Source organism: Agelaius phoeniceus, chromosome 3, assembly GCF_051311805.1.
Source record: "Agelaius phoeniceus isolate bAgePho1 chromosome 3, bAgePho1.hap1, whole genome shotgun sequence".
Lineage (NCBI taxonomy): Eukaryota > Metazoa > Chordata > Aves > Passeriformes > Icteridae > Agelaius > Agelaius phoeniceus.
In genome coordinates, this window is record NC_135267.1 from 102257495 (window position 1) to 102266415 (window position 8921).

Below are 8921 nucleotides of genomic sequence, written 5' to 3' on the forward strand. Positions count from 1 at the left end.
GAAACCCTTGCCTGTACTGCCTCAATTGACTCACAACAAATATTTACCACGTGTTAAGAAATAAAGGCAGGATACAGTTAGTGGAAAACCATCAGTTTAAACCGTAGTAACTGGGAGATGTTTTGGAAGAGAATTCACAAGGCAGGGGTGTTCTGTTCTCTTCCTTTTATTAGTGCAGAAGGGCAGAGAAAATGGAATAGAACTTGGAAGGGAAGGAAAGAAGGAAGGTAAAAGAAATGCTATTTTGATGATGATTATAATAATAACACTAATACCTCAAAAGGTAAAGAGATTTAAAAAATTCCATGGAAATCATTGACTCATGGAGGTATTAAGGTACTCACAAAAACTCCCTGACAAGGTACACTTTTTGAGAACACAGCCAAATGGAGATCTTCTTGCATGTCCTAAAAGCAACAGACTAAACAAAATTTCTGCAGGGAAATCCTGCAGTTCTGTGCCATGACAGTTATCATGCATCCACCTGCAGAGCTCCTGATCTGCTCCTCAGAAATAGTCCTAGAGAATCAGTTCTCCACAAAAAAGAATCTGTCCTTGCTGTTGTTGAATATCCAGTGTCACAGTCAACACATAGTATTAGCTTATATGAATAGGACCAAATAATTCAACACACATCTAACCTTTGATACAATAATATTATTTCCTTCTGCTTTAAAGTGGCTAAACAGGAGTTTTCTTTTTGTGTTTCTTGGGGGCAGTATTAAGTGTGTGTAGAGGGCAGGGACAGGAGCTGTAGGGCACAGCAGATGCTGCCAGAGCCCCACCTCTCCTGGTGCCTCTAGGTGGGTTTTCCCTGAGCTCATCCTGCCAGCTCCTACCAGCAAAGTGAGTTTCCAGCCATCAGCTGACTTGCAGGAAAGCTGCCCTGTGTGCACCTGCAAACCCACAGTAAATGTGAGCTGACTTCCTCACTTAGCTCTGATATCCAGCCATTTGGCTCTGTGGCTCCCCACACAAGGATAATCCTTAAAATCTACCTTCCCATCATGGTCCAAGCCAAGATCCAACTCCTCTGAGTTCCTGGCATGAAGTAGCAGTTATTAATTTTACAGAAAGCTTTTATTTGTAATTTTGTAAAATTGGCCTGAGCTACAAGGTTTGCTTTTCAACTTTTTCTCTGTTTGCCAGGAGGTTGGATCTGAATACTGGCATCTCTCTACCTTACAAAATTTATGAAGCATAAAAATGTGGCAGGAATATTACTGCTCTGCAAACATCAGATATTAAAGTATTAATTGCTATTCTCACTCCTCTTTTACTATGCAGAGTTCGGAAATGAGAAATAAGGTTTTTCTCTAATTTACACTGATTGAAATAGAGTTCATTCAAATCCCAACTTTTTTTAGTGCCAGAAGTCAGGTGCATGGAGGGGTTTTAATAACATCAGGTCCCTCAGGACCCATCACCTCCCACTGAAGACTAATATCACACACAATTTACCTGGGCAGTTTCAATCCTGAACCCAATTGGCCTCAGTGGCAGACCAAAGAACAGTGAGCAGTAATGTCCTTTGATCACCTGGATATTGGACTGCCAAAAGGACTCCTGCTCAGTGGGAGAGGAGGGAAGACTGTCAATGCTCTTCAGGAGGTGGCTGCAAGATGTGTTGGATGTGTGACTGGACAAAATCCTTAACTGTGCGTTTCAGAAGAACATCCAACTACCACAGAGCCAGAGGAGACATTCATCTTCCTCTTCTCAGCTCTCTGTCATGCAGAAGCCTCAGAAAATGCAGACACAACTGTGCTGCTTTACCCACCCACCCCTGAAACAGGATCTCAAAACACAGGGACTGAGGCATTTGCTCAAGGCAGCTCAAACTCTTGGGGAGGGGGAGCCTGTGTTGAACCAAGAGTTGAAATTCTCATTTGCTGTGCTCACAGATTTTTCAGTACACCTTGACTGTGGCTGGAACAAGGGCAACCCCAGACTGTCTAACACCTAATTGTTGCTCTTGGTTTCAAATTGTGCCTGTGGCTTCCTGTTCTTTCTCTGTACCTCCAAAAAACTGTCTGGAGCTGTTTCCTCTGTGCCTTTCCTGTGCTGAACAAGCCCAGCTCCCTCTGCCTCTCCCAGCACTGAGTCCCCCAGCCCTGACCACCTCAGTGGCCTCTGCTGGACTCTACTAGACTGATCCAGTAGCTCAGCACAGCATTCAGATGTGATTTTGACAGTGCACATGGGGCCTCACCTCTCCAAAGCTTCTTTCTACTCTGTTTGCCCCAGTTTGTCCTGCTGGTGGTTGGGTATGAGCTGCAGGACTTGACATTTCCTTTAGTTAAACTCCCTAAAGCTCCTGAATAGGGAATCTTGCTACCACATCAACATTTTTTAATGCACTAAGAGGAAAACATAGAAAAGCTGACGTTTTTCTGACAAATCCTTAATCTGTTTTATTTTAGTAACTGGCATTGGAAAAATTGAATCCCCACCCACTCAGTTCTCGCTTAGGCTATATTATTATTTTAAGACATTTTAAAATATTCTTGATTCCCAACCATAAACTGTAGAAAAAATGAAAGATGTCAGAAAAGAGGTTACAGATTTGAGCTTCCCTGCTGTCAATTCTCCCACACACACACCTGTGCCCCACTGCTGATCTGTGAGTTATTGAAAGAGTATCCCAGGGAGACTAAACGTATATCTAAAATAAGCCACAGAGATTTCCATCCATTCAGGCAAACAACCAAAAAAAAAAAAATCCATCAGGGAGAAAAAAAAAAGTAAGGAGAAGTGATTCTCCTAGTGACAAAGTCTGAGAAGCTGCAAGGCAAAAATATCAGTGTGTGTTCTGGCACCTTTTCCTTCACCAGGGCTCAGTTTTTGTGTTTGTTTCCTAATTGCAGTCATGTGTAAAGCTTATCTGGCCAGAACTGCCATGATTTCACCCAGCCATTGTCTCTGCTGGCTCCTGCAGAGCGTGTGCTGTTGCTGTTGTATGAGCCATAGCTCAGGAGGTGCAGCCTGGACAGCCTGGGGATGAGCAGTACGGAAAAGAGCTCAGTCTAACTCGAAAGGAAAACTGCCTCACCTAGAAACCCATAACTGCTGTCAAACCCCTGATTTTTACTGTTTTGATTCACGGTTGAATGGTGGTTTCCAAAATAAAACATGTTTGGATGACTTGTCTATTGTGGACTTAGCATTTGGGCCTATAGGTGCTGTCAAACATCTTTTTGGGCTGTAAGTGTTGAAGGTGACAAAGAACAGCCCTTTCCTGCCTGTTCTCCAATGTATACCTGATAAGGGCAGGGAACAACCACCCAGTCTGATGCTGACATCCATCTTTACTTGATGTTTTAAAGAATTCACAGAATTCATAGAATGACCAGGTTGGAAGAGACTGTAACGTTCATCGAGTCCAACCCATGCCCTAACACCTCAACTAAACCCTGGCACGCAGTGCCACATCCAGTCTTTTTTAAACACATCCAGGGCTGGTGACTCCATCACCTCCCTGGGCAGACCATTCCAGAACTTTATCACCCTTTCTGTAAAAAACTTTTTCCTAATATCCAGCCTGTATTTCCCTGGAGCAGCTTGAGACTGTGTCCTCTGGTTCTGTCAGTGCTGCCTGGAGAAAGAGACCAACCCCACCTGACTACAGCCACCTTTCAGGGAGCTGTAGAGAGGGATAAGATCACCCCTGAGTCTCCTTTTCTCCAGGCTAAACACCCCCAGCTCTCAGTCATTCCTCACAGGGTTTGTGTTCCAAACCCCTCACAGCCTTGCTGCCTCCTCTGGACACGCTCAAGTGTCTCAATGTCCTTCCCAAACTGAGGGACCAGAACTGGACACAGCACTCAAGGTGTGACCTCCCACAGAGATTTTTCCCTGTCTCTGGGTTGGAAGGGACATCAGGAGGCCTGGTGTTCCAGACCTGCCTTGCCTTTGGAGCAGGACCATTGAAAGCACTGGATCAGGTCTGTCCTGGATCTGTCTAACCAGATCTTGAAACCATCCTGGACCTGACAACCCAGCACCACACCGAGCGTGCTGCGGCTTCTCTAAACACCCAACCTAATTTTCAAACAAGACTCAAGGATGCTAAAAGTGACTATGTCCTAAACAGGCTGCTGTCCAGATCCAGGCTCACAATCCTGTCTGTGACCACTTTTGTTTAGGACATAATCACTTTTAGCATCCTTGATGTGAGAGAACCCTAAACAAATACATCTATTAGAGCTTGGGATGCACATGAATGTATCATGGGGAATTCCTCCTCAATTTTTCACAGAATAGCCAAGAAGATAAATAGTCCAAGAGATGAGAAAGTAAAACATTGGGGTTTTATTAATGGACACAAGAGATTTTTTGCAGAAAAGTCTTCTCTCTGAGAAGACAATTGAATACAATATCTCTGGAAATCTTCCTTGTTTTTCCTTGAAGGAAATATTTTTTTTTAAATTGTGGTATCTATCTATCTATCTATCTATCTATCTATCTATCTATCTATCTATCTATCTATCATCTATCTATATCTATCTATCTATCTATCTATCTATCTATCTATCTATCTATCTGTCTATCTTTAGAGGTATCAAGACTTTTGGAAAGATATATTGGGGGAGAAACAAGGGAGAAAAGAAAGAGAAAAACTTTGAAGAATAGCTCCAAAAAATATGACATATCATTGTTACAAGAAAAGAACACACAGAGTCTTAAATATCTTTTTGTAGCATCTCTGTTTCTTGGTGACTCAGACCGGGATGTTTTGCTGTCAAAAACTGAGCACACCTGTCCAATTATTTTACTAATTTGAAGGTCTGCTTGATAAAAAAAATATGCTCTGAGTTTCATGACCAAAAGGGAGGCTGCTTAATTGGCTCATAATTTCTCTCAAAAGCAATGGAAATAATCAGCTGGTTGCAGTATGACCATGTCAGTGTTTCCAATAGTTACAAGACAAAAAAAAAAAAAAAAAAAAAAAAAAAAAAAAAAAAAAAAAAAAAAAAAAAAAAAAAAAGTTAAGTGGTGAAGGTTTCTAGATTAATAGTTTCTTTTTTTTTTTTAAGAAAACAAATCCCACAGTCTATCTTATGCAGACAACAGACACTTAAAGAGCTACAGAATCCCTAAAAACAAGCCTCAAAGTAAAGGTGTGAGCCCTCATGATTCCAGGGCAGACAGAGTCAGGAGGCAGCAGATGATGCTTTGCAGAGGGGACAGATTCCAGGGGGGCAATGAGCTCCTCCATCCAGGCACATTTCAGTCCTGGGAGCACCCCTGCCTGGCACATTCCTCTGGCTGTGCCAGCCCCTCCAGGGAGCAAAGTCTGCAGGACACAGAGCTGCTCTGCTCTGGGCAGTGGCTGCTTTCCAAGAGCTGGAACATGGCACGTGGCTGTGTTACTCCAGTGGGGTTTTTTTTGGCTGTGGCAGGTGTTACCAAAATGAGCTCAATCTGTTCTGGGAGGGAGGAGATGCTTTCCACTAGAAGATTTGCCATTTCCTCCCACTCCTGAGGCCTCCTGTGTAGAGTGAGCTGTTAGCAACAGGGCATGGGATGAGAAGTTTTCTTCACCCACTCCAGGGATTGGGTTGACATCACAGCTCCCATCTAGTCACACTCAGAGATGTGCATCTTCCCTGCTTCCTTTGCTAACTCACCTACATAAAAAAAAAAAAAAAAAAAAAAAAAAAAAAAAAAAAAAAAAAAAGTGTGTTTCACTATTTGAGAAAGAAGTGAATGCCCTAAAGCTGACAGAACTGAAATTCAGCTTTTTTGGGTCTGCATTTGTGGCACCATGGACGAGGTTGTGCAGTACTCCAAATAATTTGACCTTGTTGTTTTGTCAGTGTCCAAGAGTTCTGATTCATCATTCCTTTGTGCCCCAACCCTTTGCCATAAGAATATCTGTGAATTTATTCCCAGCAGACCACGCTGTCACAGAGACAGCTCCACCAGAAAAGCATTTTGGACAAGGTACACCAGTCATCACCTGTGTATTTCAGGTATCCTGAGGGTGAGTAATACAGAAAATTATCACTATAAGGAAGATTAAAGCAATCAGAGTATTGATCCAGTGAAGCAATTACATACAGAGTTTTTTTTTTTTTTGTCAAAGCAACTAAACAAAGAGCTTGAGCATTTGGCAAAAGCTGAGCAGAGAAATCAGAGTTGAAACCCAATGAAACTCTTGCACAAACTACATCCTAAAACCCTGTACATTGATCAAAATGTTTGATTTTTGATCTTTTTTTTTCCCCTAGGACTACTTCAGAAAGCTGAAATGTGGAGATCGGTCTCTCATTTAGCAGGCAGGGCTAAGTGCAGGATAAGATATTGTGGCAAAGCTCCCTGCCCAGAACACTCCTGGGAAGACATTTATTTAACAAATGCAAGAAGAAGTTGCAGAGCCTTTCCCTCAGCTGCTGTAGGACACAGCAGGGGTGATTCCAAAGCCTTTGCCGCTGACACAGGGACAAGTTAACACTGAAGTCAGCACTGCTGAAGTTCCTGAGCTCTCTCCTACACCAGAGTGGTGCTGTCTGGGCAGCTGAGCACACACCACGGCTCCTACACTTGGCAGGACATTCTGGAGCCAACCAACCAGCCAAGGATGGGCACAGAAGGAAGATTTGTTTCACCCCAAGCAGAACACTGGTAAATTACCACATGAATCTTATAAATGAGACACAGGGAACACCTGGGTGGGAAGGTCTGATTTAAAATCCATTTCCCAGCCCAATCTGTACTTGGACCTTGGCTTTCCAAGTATGAAGGCTTTGTTGCCAGATGAACCTCATCACAGTCTGTCTCCTGCCATAATTGAGTTTCTGCCTCATCATCCAACAGAGAAATGACTCAGCATCAATTATGGGAGGAAAGTGTTTTTTCTCTCTTCAGTCATTTCCTCCAGCTCCTCTGTCTTGGGGAAAAACCAAACCAAATCTAACCAAACCAAAAAAAGAATCTCTATTCTTGAGATCACTACACTGATTTAAAAATCAGTTTTGTTTTAAGTCCAGGAGATTGTCCAGGGTATATCACATCCTTCGAACCAGAAAAAAGGCATAATGGCAGTTCCTGTTTGCTGAATGAGCCCAGAGAAAATAACGCTATTATTGCTTTATTCTTTTTTTCTACCTTTTTTTTTTTGGCAAAGCAGAAATATCGTGTGGGAAATACTGGCTTTTAAAATTGATTGCAGTTTCCACCCCTCAAGGAAGGCTGAAACATTCCCAACTAGCTCTGCTAAGAGTAGAATTTATATTTTTTTCCACCTTAGTTTTCTAGCAAATTTTTGCCCATTTCTAGTAAAAAACCTTCTTAATATACAAATGTGTGGGCAGTAAAAGGGCTCTAATACCCAAGTGTCATAAAAAAGGAGAGACAGATTTTAAACTCTACCAAATAATTTCTGTCCCTCCAAAGCAATATACAGCCCTCTAAAACATAGGGGTTTGCTCTGTTATGTACACAAGCCTCCTATGACATCTTAATCTCTTGATTGAAAACCTGTTTTTTTTCCCATCTGCAAAGAAAATATTTCCTCTGCCCTTGGAGGTGGCAGCCACTCAAGCCATCAGCATGAGTGGTGTCTGGCCATTTAGCACATGGCCAGCCCTGGAGCGGCCCTGGCTGTCCCTGCACCAGCCAGCTGTCCCCAAGGCCACCATGGGGAGGGAAGTGCATGGCTTTGGAACAGAATCCAGTTCTGCAATGGATCCACTGCTGTTGCCCACGTGGAGTGAGATGAGAGCAGATGGCTCAAAAGCAGGGTCAACACTCGCTGGTGGAGACCTGAGGGCTGGAGGGGGAAATCTGTGATCAGAGAGATGAAACCCACTCTGACAGCAGAGTCCTGGGCTGGAAGCTGGGGAAAGAGTGTGGACAGTCAGCAAAGGAGGAGCATGGAAATGGAATCCAGATCACCACGTACAAGGGCAGTGCTGCCCATGGGCAGCCAGGTCGTTGCTGGGCTAAATCAGGTCAGTGTCATGGAGAAAGAATTCCTGGACAGCAGGAAGGGAACAGAGCCCTTAGGATGGAAAGAGAACACCTAGGGCATGGAAGATCTGGAGCTCCTTGATCTGGGCTCCAGGCAGTTGGTTACTCCTCCTTGACACCAGGGTGTGGGAGAAAAGCAAAACCATCACTACCCATGAACACAGAGCTTGCAGAGGGATGGGCAGCATGAGCAGGCAGCACACTCAGCAGAGCAGAGGCATTGTCCAGATATGGCCCTTTCAGGAAGAATTAAATTAAATAGCAGTACACAGGCTGTTTGCAGCTATGAAAATGTGTTCTGTTTTTGCAGGGGATAAAGAGATGCATGTTCTTCACTAACAGCTCAGCAGACGTTCTCTGTCATTCTTAGCATCAGCCAACTATGTTCAAAAATCTGGGTGAGATGCACCCATCCTTCCAGTCACATGCTGCCAGTCCCTAAGGTAAAGCACGTATACAAACTGAATTGATCAAAACTGATCCTGTGCTCGTGCTTTCACAGATATTTTATCCTTCCTCCAGCTTGTCCCCGCTTCCTTCTCTCCCACTCCCTCCCCCTCCCAACGGCAGTAATCACAAAATCATGAGAAAGAAAAATAAACCAGCACAACACAAGATATAAAACAACAGAGCAATTTAACAGGAGCAGATGGCATCCACAAGAAACTGAAATACAAGCACACATCAATTACTGCAATATTCAGCCCTCGTAAACTTTCAACAAATATGTTCACATAAACAAGATCCTACATTCTGCATCCTAATTAATTTTCACATTTGTATAAAAACACTTCCAAGAACAAGGAAAAAAATGCTAAAGGAACACTTGCTCAAAGTGGTTTTTTTTTCCTCAAGTAACTGAAAGAAAATTCTAGTTTTTTCTATTTCAAAATAATACTTGAATCCCCTTCTCAAAATTTTGTAATGATTTTGAAGAAGGGCTGATT